Source organism: Microcaecilia unicolor, chromosome 6, assembly GCF_901765095.1.
Source record: "Microcaecilia unicolor chromosome 6, aMicUni1.1, whole genome shotgun sequence".
Taxonomy (NCBI): domain Eukaryota; kingdom Metazoa; phylum Chordata; class Amphibia; order Gymnophiona; family Siphonopidae; genus Microcaecilia; species Microcaecilia unicolor.
Genome location: NC_044036.1, coordinates 79,179,337 through 79,191,373, shown reverse-complemented (window position 1 = coordinate 79,191,373; position 12,037 = coordinate 79,179,337). Strand labels below are relative to the sequence as shown.

At 42.1% G+C, this 12,037-nt stretch overlaps 1 protein-coding gene across 3 annotated transcripts in view; it reads left to right on the top strand.

Moving 5' to 3' along the window:
• Positions 1-12,037, top strand: part of DPYD (dihydropyrimidine dehydrogenase) — a 1,476,885-nt gene that overhangs the window by 100,999 nt on the left and 1,363,849 nt on the right. The window lies entirely within an intron of this gene.

The window sequence follows — 12,037 nt, the reverse complement described above, 5'->3', positions numbered from 1 at the left end:
AAATTAATATATGTAACAACAAAAAAATCTTACTGAACCTGGGTTATTTGTCCTTTTATATCAAAGACAGTTGTTCACAGGGTAGGTAATAAAAGAGAATACACCAAGGTTTGATATTGCAAGACCTGAAAGATCCTATAATTTGACCCACCAAATTTTGTATAAGGAATACACATGTAAACCATTCACATTACTGATGTAGGGCAAATTTCAAATTACCTATTGCTGCTCTTTTTCCTAACACTTATGAGCCCGAAAATGATACCTGCATGTCTTCATATGTTCTATTTAAGTATTATATTAATTAAAAAATTCAGAGAAGTAGCTTGGTGGTTAGAGCACCAAACTGACAATAAGGAAAGCTTGGTTCAAATTCCACTGCTGTTTCTTTTGATCTTGGACAAGTCACTTGTCTCCTTTGCCTCAAGTATAAACTTAGGGGTACAGTTATCAACATGGGCTACCTTTAAGTTGTGTTGCTTCATCACCGTTATTATATCATGGGTCCTATTATATGCAATGAAACCTAGTTACTGTTAATTGGGGTTAACAGTAAATTAATGGTAGCCCACGTCAATAACTTCCTCATTTATGGCTTCTTTTACTAATCTGCGCTAGCGATTCCCACATGACAAATGAGAGGAAGCACATATGAATTGAAAGGGCTTCCTTTCATTTGCTGCATTGGGAATCGCTAGCGTGGCTTAGTAAAAGAGGCCCTTAGATTGTAAATTGTCCATGGACAGGGAAATATCTACTGTACTTAAATGTAAAGGTTTGACCTAAATCTAAATAAATCTTACATGTTTACACTTCTAGATGGTGCTTGACTACATCTTATATCTTTTCATAGTAGAAATATAGCTCATATTATATTACAACCAGTGCTTTGTGTCATGTTGCTGAACTTATTCCTGCACATTGAAGGTTCTGCAGATGAGAGAAGAGTAAGGCTAAGACAGTGGTGTAATGGACTACTGGAGATGTCAAATAAACAATGGGATCATTTTAGTGAGCTCTCTAAACTAGACACAGAGTTAATGAGAAAAAAAATGAGTGGAGAGAGTGAGAAATAGGAAACCAGGATGACATAATGGAAGACTCAAGATAGAACACAGTAAGAAAATAAAGTGTGAAGAGACACATGAGGAAAAGAACAAAGAGCATACAGGAAGGAATAGACTAGTTCTCTTGTGGTTGATTCATGATCAACAGTTAAGATGTGGAACCAAGTATGACTACTATCCATGATGTGATCAAGGAAAAAAACAGTTAATGAAACCAGATTCTTGGTCAATTCATCAGGGCAAAAATGTCTACCTTATGTTTGTTGAACGAGCATTATAGAGGCTAAAGTAAATGTAATGACTGAAGCAGACTGGATGGACCGTGCAGGTCTTTTTCTGCCGTCATCTACTATGTTACTATGTTACTATGTAAGACGCTTTTTCGCAAAAGAAAGCACAATCATTTGTTTCAGTAAAAGTATCCATGGATTGCTTTTAACATGATCCAGGCTAGAAAATTAATAAGTGGTTTGCAATTGCCCAAAACTCCTGGATCAAATGGTTTGGAATTCTCAGAAGGAAAAGAAACAAATGCACTGATCACTAACTGAAAGTAAGAATTTCTGAAAGTATGGATTACAGGGTGAGAAATACAAAGAAATGACACATGAGAGGTGTGATATGATGAAAATCCAACAGGATGCACAATTCTGATTTAAGTTGGAGAAAGGATAGCTAAAAAAAAGTACAAAACAGTAATGGGGAAAGTAAGGTGTGAAACAGAACATACAATAAATGGCTGCAAACCACATTATGCTACATTATAAGGTGAACTCTGGGAAAGAGAGAGAATGCGTGTTTCCAAGAGCACTGCGAAAGAATCAACACGGACAATGCTACAAATATGTCAACTTTGTTGTCATAGTAACTGACAAAAAAAAAAGTCGGTGGCAGCTTGCACCCCTCTATGCCATTACAATGTCTCAGGAAATTGAGATGTCCTAGTACTGACATCGGAGCATCCCTTAGCTTTTTCTCTTCATGTAGTCTATATGCAGTATAGCTGTATAAGTTTAAATAAAAGAAAGCCATGTCACTACCAGGGAAATATTTATTTAATACTTTTAAGAAAGGTAGCAGTGTGGAACCATTAGTTTCATTTATCTGCTTTATTACAGAAGTCAGAAAATATATTCCTATTGTACCGTTATCATTACCTCAGTACTTTATATTTCAGGCTTAAAGTCGAGACATATATGAGTAATTAAATAATCAGAACTGCTTATAATTGACATTGTTGTGTTCTTCTTATTTCCTGTACCATACGCTATATCTAAAATATTTCTTGATATTAGAATGGAGTCTGCTTTATCTTCTCCTTGGCATTTTTATTTGTTTCTTAGGAAACCTTTCGGCTAAAGTGCAGTAAAACAGTTACAATGTGAATTCTTGTACATGAATTATTAGCACACGGTCATGCAACAGTTACGATTCAGGCATGACAGCTTGGGCTAATTCATGTGTTAACTGCATATTCTTGTATGAGCTGGGAAACGAGTGGGTTAGAGATGGGGAATGGGCATGGATTTCACCTTGCATTAGCGAGGGTGCAATTAGAGAGTAATTATATAAAGCACATGCTAACAATTATGCACTTATTACATGTGTAAATTGTTAGACTAATGGAATATGCACAGCACATGTATCTGTATACGTAGAGGGGTGTTTTTGAAAGGACATCCAAGTCAGATAGGGGACCTTTTACTAAGCCGCATAAGGAAGTTACTGCCCGGTTACCGCATGGCTCTTGCGGTAATTTAATTTTTGGCGTGCATCCGATACGCATGTCCAAAAAATAATTTTTATTTTTGGTTATCACATGAGACTTTACTGCTAGGTCAATGACTGGTGGCAAGGTCTGAGACCCAAAATGGACGCGTGGCAATTTTCGGCAAAAATGAAAAAAAGGCATTTTTTTGCAGGTGTGCTGAAAAATGATTCTGCGCGTGCCCATAACCTGCGTCTACACAGTGCAGCTTCGTAAAAGGACCCTATAAAGACATCCTAGTCACAACATCCCAAACAAATGTCCATCTCACATGTATTTTCGAACAGCTAATACACCAAGATTTCCTATTGAAAACATGTGAGGTGGACATCCATGTGCTGGAAACATCCAGCATGAACATTCATTTTATAAACTGGAATATCCAAATTAAGGGACATGGAGGTCTCTATGGCAGCATACTTTGAAAATGGCCACACAGACATTCATGCAGAACAGAGGGGCATCCTAGTAGCTTTTTCAATGGACTGTAAACTAAGGGACCCAGTTTCAAATCCAACTTTCTCTCTTATTTTACAATTGTGAGCCCTCCAGGAACACAAAACATACCTACTGTACCTAAATGTATACCACTTCTATAGGCTTGCAGGTGGCTTATACTTGTTAGTCTCACTCACACACAGATGACCTCATGTGCAACACCTGTATCCCTGACAGCAGCCCCCCTCCTTCAGTGGCACCCAAATTCTCCCCATGTGGCCCCCTCCAGCAGGGTGGCTAGACACATGGCAGACTCCCCCCTCACCAGGGTAAAGTCTCTGAAAATGTAAATGCTACACCAGTAGCCCCCCTTTCACTCTTTAACACCCCACCCGATTCTATCCACTGGATTCTCATGTGCCTATTCATTCTCAACTCATGTTCCTGGATCTTCAAAACGACTACTGAGAACTCTAGCGGTAATATCACATTTTGAAGGGTCTAGCCACAGTGGAAGGGGTTAGTTTGGGGAGGCTCCCACATGCTGGGTTTTTGCCTACATGTGGGGGAGCCTGCTCTGCTGGGGTGTGCAGCATGGAGGGGGAATTTGGGTGATGCTGGGATGGGAGCAGTTGTTGAAGGTTTGGATGTCACCAAGGGAAGCCATTGTTGGGGGGGGGGAGGTCTGGTGCTGGAATGGAGTCAGGTTCCACAGAGGTCATCAGGTGCTTTCAGAGGATACTTAGTGAATCAGGTACTGCCATAAGGGCAGTTGCTGGGGGAAGTCATCTGCCACTGAGTGGGAAAAGCTGGCAACAAGGTGGGGGTCACCTTTTATGTGGGGCTGAGATGACGGGATCTGGGATAATTGCAAAGGGAGCAGTGATTTTAGAAAGCTGCTTCCCCATCTTTGAGTGCTAGGAGAACTGGAAAAGAATCAATACAAACAATACAAATATGCCAACTTTGTTGTCATAGTAACTGACAAAAAGTAGTCTGTAGTAGCTTGCACCCATCTATGCCATTACAATGTTTCTGGAAATTGAGATGTCCTACTACTGACATTGGAGCATCCCTTAGCTTTTCTGTTCATGTACCTTATATGCAATATAGCTACATAAGTTTAAATAAAAGAAAACCACAAGCTGGGCTTTTGCCTACAGGTGGAGGAACTGCTCTGCTGGGGTGGACAACATGGAGGGGGAATTTGGGTGATGCTGTGGTGGGGGGGCAGTTGTTGAGGGTTTGGGTGCCACCAAAGGAAAGCCATTGTGGAAGTAGCTTTCCAAAATCACTGGTCCCTTTGCAAATAAATAACCCTGATTGCAGTATCACAGCCCACCCAAAAGGCAACCCTCATTGATGCCAGCTTTTCCCACTCAGTGGCAGATGTCTTCCCACAGCAACCACCCTTATGGCAGCATCTGACTTCCCCAACAACTCTACCTCCCAGTACCATCCTAGTAACTACCCCTCTGATAACACCAACAATCCTTCTCAGCAGCACCTGACTTCCTTGACAACACTCAATTCTCTCCTCTGAAAACAGCATCCTGGCAGCACCTGAACCCCTGAGAACTCCCCCTTACCCCCAGTAGCACCCAAATTCCCCCATGTGGCCCCGTCCAGTAGGGTAGCCACCTATATGTGGGCAAGAGCTCAACATGTGGCAGATTCCCCCACACCAGGGTCAGGCGTCTCAAATTTCACATGTAACACTAGCAGGCCCTCCATTCACTCCCTAACCCCCAACACAACCCTTTGGCTAACCAAGGTTCCCTTGTGCCTATTCACTCCCACCTCATGTTCCTGGATTACTGAAAATTCTAGCAGTAATATCAAATTTTGAAGGGTCTAGCCACAGTGGAGGGGGTTAGGTTACTTTATATTAGATGAGGATGTATTTGTGTTCTATGTTTGTGAAAAAGACATGGTTTTGTGTTGGCAGGATCATCTTTACTAATGTGGCTTGTTTATTTTTACAGTGGGTGCACTGATGTTCTAGTGCTCACTGCAATGCTTAAGATGCTGCCTTTTCCTAGGTACACCCTTGTTGTGCGAATCATGAATTATTACTAAAAATATTCAGTGGCACTGCCTCAAAAGATTTAAGTGGACAGGAGCTTATTTTCATTTGTAACAACATGCAATGACATGGGATATGTCAGGGGTAGACATCCTGCATATTCATTGTGGATATCCTGAAAACCTGACCTGCCTGCGGCTCTCGAGGACCGGAGTTGCCTACCCCTGGGATATGTCATTTATATTTGCCATGTTGCTGCAAAAGACAACCCATCTCTAGCATTTCCAATGTTGTGCTGGAGGGGGTATCTAGGGATTCCCAGGATCTTCTTGTTAAATTAGTTTAGGAAAATAAAGCACATTTTATCAAACAGCACAGATCTAGAGTGAGCAGGAAATCTGGAACACTATCCAGCTTATAATTGAAAAAGAAAAACGCCTATATTGCGACCCAAATCGGGAGATAGACGTTTATCTCACAAAAACGAATAAAGTGGTATAATCGAAAGCTGAATTTGGACGTTTTCAACTGCACTCCGTCGCGGATGCGGACAAAGTTGATGGGGGCGTGTCAAAGGCATGGTGAAGGCGGAACTGGGGCGTGGTTATCAGCCGATCAGAGATAGGCGCCTTTCGCCGATAATGGAAAAAAATATGCGTTTTTAGCGAGAATTTAGGGCACTTTTCCTGGACCCTGTTTTTCCACGAATAGGGCCCCCAAAAGTGCCCTAAACGACCAGATGACCACTGGAGGGAGTCGGGGATGACCTCCCCTGACTCCCCCAGTGGTCACAAACCCCCTCCCACCACAAAAATATGCCGTTTCACAACTTTTTATGTTCACCCTCATTAAGTCATACCCACCTCCCTGGCAGCAGTATGCAGGTCACTGGAGCAGTTATTAGGGGGTGCAGTGGACGTCAGGCAGGTAGACCCAGGCCCATCCCCCCCACCTGTTACACTTGTGCTGGTAAATGGGAGCCCTCCACACCGCCCCCCAAACCCACTGTACCCACATGTAGGTGCCCCCCTTCACCCCTTAGGGCTATAGTAATGGTGTAGACTTGTGGGTGGTGGGTTTTGAGGGGGATTTGGGGGGCTCAACACCCAAGGGAAGGGTGCTATGCACTTGGGAGCTCTTTTACATTTTTTTTTTTTTTTTTTGTAAAAGTGCCCCCTAGGGTGCCCGGTTGGTGTCCTGGCATGTGAGGGGGACCAGTGCACTACGACTCCTGGCCCCTCCCACGAACAAATGCCTTGGATTTATTCGTTTTTGAGCTGGGCGCTTTCATTTTCCATTATCGCTGAAAAACAAAAACGCCCAGCTCACAAATTGTCGAATAAAACATGGACGTCTATTTTTTCCCAAAATACGGTTCGGTCCGCCCCTTCACGGACCCGTTCTCGGAGATAAATGCCCATGGAGATAGACGTTTTCGTTCGATTATGCCCCTCCACCTCTCTTAGGGATTCTTTTTCTAAGGATTAGTGCATGCTATCTGCAACAGGGCCCATAGGAATAAAATGGGTCATGTAGCAGATAGCATGTGTTAACCTTTAGAAAAAGATCTCCTTAATGTTCTAATTGCATGCATTGTAATGTCTGATGCTTTACTTTCTATCTCAGATGATACTGTGTTTTTAAAGAAAATTAATACTATATTGTCTTATATTGTGTCATTGTTGCAATTTGCTTAGATTGTAAGATGTCATAATGAAAATAAATAGATGGAAATACATTTTTGTTTAAATATGCAATTAACATTTTCATGTGTCTTTCCTGAAAGCAGAATTAACTGCCACATGACAAACAATGAACCTCATTCAGTTGTTAAAAGATTTTGCTCCTGTCCAATTAAGCATAAACTATTTAACCATATGGCGTGCATAAGCAGTTAACGTTGCTTTGGACAGTGACTGTGCCATAGTTGCAGAGCTTCGATGGATGCTGTGGTGATTGGTAGTTGAACAAATGTTTTGGAAAATTTTGGATATTTGTACTATGATTTCTGAAATTGCAGGACCATAGGTGAAATGATTGAGGCTTTCAGTGTCAAGTTGTTTTCTGGTGTTAGATGGGTCTATTATAAATCACGAACAGCTTTAGCTGATGACAGACTGGCAGACACTACCTCCATATGCTGGCAGGAGACTGAAAGCTTGCCCTGCCTTTTGATGATAGATTATACCTGCTAGTAGCAGGAAGGTAAAAGTGGGAATTTAAGCAGCTTAGGTGTTCAGGGCTGTTGTACATCAAAACCTGTGAAGTCACAGAAAACACCAATGAAAAGAGAACAAGGTGACATAATCAATTAGGACCTGAGGCTGAGATACTGTACAGAAACCAGCCTGACAAACTTCAGATAAATGATGAATTCTTTAATAGTGCATATACCCCCAGATTCTATATATGCTAATTAAAGTTGTATGTGCAAATTAGCGTGCATAGTCGATTTGTATTTTATTTATTTATTGCATTTGTATCCCACATTTTCCCACCTCTTTGCAGGCTCAATGTGGCTTACAATACATCATGAGTGATGGAAATACATGATAAGATAGATATTTAGTATTACAGACAGATCTTGGGTGACATGATTATGATAAGACAAGATAGTAGTCTAACAAGCGGATATACTAAGTCTTTTTTGAATATATGTGGAGAGGTTTACATTTGTTGGTCTTTGTGGTATGCCTTGTTAAAGAGATGGGTCTTCAGTAGTTTGCGGAAGTTAGTAAGCTCATAGTTCGTTTTTAAATTGCGCGGCAGCGCGTTCCAGAATTGTGTGTTCAGGTAGGAAAAGGTTGACGCATGCGTTAGTTTGTATTTTAGACCTTTGCAGTTGGGGAAGTGAAGGTTGAGGAATGTGCGGGATGATTTTTTGGCATTCCTGGCTGGTAGGTCTATCAGGTCTGACATGTAGGCTGGTGCATCCCCATGAATTAGTTTGTGAACTAGGGAGCATATCTTGAACGTGATGCGTAACATAATTGATTAGTGAGCCAATCAGTGCCAACAATTGGCTTCTAACATGTTAATTGGCTTTAATTGGGATTTACATGTGGATCATATTCTATAACAATGTTTGTGGAACTCCTATAGGGTCAGATTCTATATAAGGTGCCTAAAAAATCTGTGCGGTAAACATTTCCGCCTAAGCATACTCTATAAACAGCGCCTAGATTTAGGCGCAGTATACAGAATATGCTTAGCTGATATCCCAGCGCCTAAAACTATGCACCTCCATTTACACCAACAAAAATGTAGTGAAAATCCCTGTTGTAAATGGGTCCACTTCCTCCACTCTGGGTTGGGGCCGGCAGCCCTGTTAGGCTCACAGGTTTCCAGCAAAGAACTAGACTGCCATATGGACTTAAGACCAAAGTGCTTTATTCTCAATTCAGTTCCACTCTCAAACTGAACTGCAGTTCACAAACAGGATTCAGGTCAGGTTCCAAACTCCAGCCAACATTCAGTTCCTTAACAGTTCAGGCCCTAATTCAACCCTTTCACAAACAGTCTCTTCAAAGGAAACCACTACTTAATGCCCCTGTCCTCTTCACAGCACCCAGGAGGACCCTGTAGCAAATAGGGATGGCAGCTTTTCTCCTACCTCACAGCACCACACCCCTGTGGCCTCTCACACTGCCTTCATGTGCTGGACAGGCTACATTTACATTCTCACACTCCTTGGCAGCTTACTCTTCCCTCCCCAGGGAAGCTCCAGTGGCAGGCCCTTTCCGTCCTCCACCTACTCCATGGCAGCTTCTCTCTCAATCAGTTTCCTCTCCCTCCTGGTGGCTGGGAGCCACCCAGAAATCTCTCTCTCCTCTCACAGCTGGAGGGAATTATATACTGGCAATGCAGCTAAGGGACTGAGCTTCACCTTCCCTTCTCCCTCTAGTGGGGAAGGGAGTAACTGGCTCCCCTAGCACTGAGTCAGTGCTCCCCCTGCTAGGGTTGGAAATCCATTCCACCCTTTTGGGGCTACCCTCCTCTCTCCTGCTTGCAAGGGCTTCTGGGAACCGTAGTTTGGGGATTAGCTGCTTCTCTGTGGGGCCCTGAGTGCTTTGTCACACTGTGCGTAGATTTACACACAATTCTATAACTATGCGTGTAAATTTAGGAACGCCCACAGAATGCCCATTTCCCCGCCCATAGCCACACCCCTTAGAATTTAGGCACAGTTCATCTAGACGTGCAATAGGATTTAGGCACAGTTCATTACAAAATACGCTTAGCGAGTTGTGCATGTAAATTCTAATTATTGCCATTTAGTTCTCATTATTGCTTGTTAGGTGCTGTTAACAGTGCTGATTAGCTTGTTAAGACAATTAAGTTACACACGTTGTTATAGAATATGCCTGGATTTAGGCATGGATCTCTAGGCGCACTATATAGAACAAAGCAGGTAGTGTGCAATTTCAAGGGGGCATCTTGGGAGCATTCCTACATGCCTTTTAATACAATATGCTCAATCTGTGCCTAATTTAGGTGTCAGCATTTACACCTGATTTCAGCAGGCATAAATGCAGGTGCCTTATTTAGGCACGGGTTAGGTGCTTAGGTGCTATTCTATAAAGTGTGGATACCCTTTATAGAATAGCCCTTGACATATACATAGTAACATAGTAACATAGTAAATGACGGCAGAAAAAGACCTGCATGGTCCATCCAGTCTGCCCAACAAGATAAACTCATATGTGCTACTTTTTGTGTATACCCTACTTTGATTTGTGCCTGTCCTCTTCAGGGCACAGATCGTATAAGTCTGCCCAGCACTATCCCCGCCTTCCAACCACCAGCCCCGCCTCCCACCACCGGCTCTGGCACAGACCGTATAAGTCTGCCCAGCACTATCCCCGCCTCCCGCCACCGGCTCTGCCACCCAATCTCGGCTAAGCTCCTTAGGATCCATTCCTTCTGAACAGGATTCCTTTATGTTTATCCCACGCGTGTTTGAATTCTGTTACCGTTTTCATTTCCACCACCTCCCGCGGGAGGGCATTCCAAGCATCCACTACTCTCTCCATGAAAAAATACTTCCTGACATTTTTCTTGAGTCTGCCCCCCTTCAATCTCATTTCATGTCCTCTCGTTCTACCGCCTTCGCATCTCCGGAAAAGGTTCGTTTGCGGATTAATAGTTTTCAAATATTTGAACGTCTGTATCATATCACCCCTGTTTCTCCTTTCTTCCAGAGTATACATGTTCAGGTCATCAAGTCTCTCCTCATACGTCTTGTAACACAAATCCCTTACCATTCTCGTACCTTTTCTTTGCACCGCTTCAATTCTTTTTACATCCTTCGCAAGGTACGGCCTCCAAAACTGAACACAATACTCTAGGTGGGCCTCACCAACGACTTATATATAATTTATAAATGGCTGGTTTTATTTTGGTGTGATTTACTGAATCTAGTCCATAACTGATGAGGATAAGCATGGGATTCTAAACATACTTTATTTCAACATTTTGTTGTTTCATATATCTGTGTAAGTATTCTAGGGTATTATGTCACTGACTGCAGACAGGTTTTTTTTCCCCATGTCACTAATGGATTCTACTTCTAGTCTATAGGTCTAGATTTAGCTTACACATTTCCAGGCATGTTACGTTTAGGCAATATGGGCTAGACTCAATAAATGGCACTGAACTTTAGGTGCCAAGATGATTCATGCTAAGCTCATATTCTGTAAAGAGCATTCTGCGCAAAGTGTCTTTTATAGAATACTAGCTTACCCCCAAATTCTATAAATGACACCTTGTGTGCGCTATTTTGGTCGCATAGCCAAATTGTGTGTACAACTTAATTGATTAACAAGTCAATCAGCACCAATAATTGGTACTTAATGGCCAATTAATGGCACTAGTTGGATTTAAGTAGAATGTACACAGCTTTCTAGGTGTATTCTTTAATACGGTACATGTAAATTCTAATGTGTGCAGCCAAAAAAAGGGGTAATGGCTGTGTGTGTGGAATGGGCACGTTGTGGGTATTTCAAAAAAATATGCACACTATTATGGAATACACCTGTTCCGCACAGGTATTTAAGCTTGGTTTTAGGTGGCCTAAACGGGTGCTCCTATTTTAGTTGCAAGAATGATGTGTGAGCATATTCTATAATTTATTTATTTTATTTATTTATTTGTTACATTTGTATCCCACATTTTCCCACCTATTTGCAGGCTCAATGTGGCTTACATAGTACAGTAGAGGCGACTGCCAATATCGGTATGAACAAATGCAAAGTGGGGTTATGGTAAAGTAATGATCAAGTGTGATAAACACATTGGGGGTCAAAAGGAGGAAAAGTTAGGTTATGTCCAGTATGAACTTTTATATTGTTATGTTGCGGGGTAAAGGCATTTAGGTTGGATCGTTAGGGTATGCCTTTTCGAACAGGTTAGTCTTTAGGAGTTTCCGGAAGTTTAGGTGGACGTATGTTGTTTTCACGGCGATTGGTAGCGCGTTCCATAGTTGCGTGCTTATATAAGAGAAGCTGGATACATAGGTTGATTTGTATTGAGTCCTTTGCAGCTTGGGTGGTGGAGATTTAGGTATGTTCGTGTTGATCTTGTTGTGTTTCTGGTTGGTAGGTCTATGAAGTCTGTCATGTATCCCGGGGCATTGCTGTAGATGATTTTATGAGCCAGGGTGCAGATTTTCAACACTGGGAGCCAGTGTAATCTTTCTCGTAGAGGTTTGGCGCTTTCAAATCTTGTTTTTCCGAATAT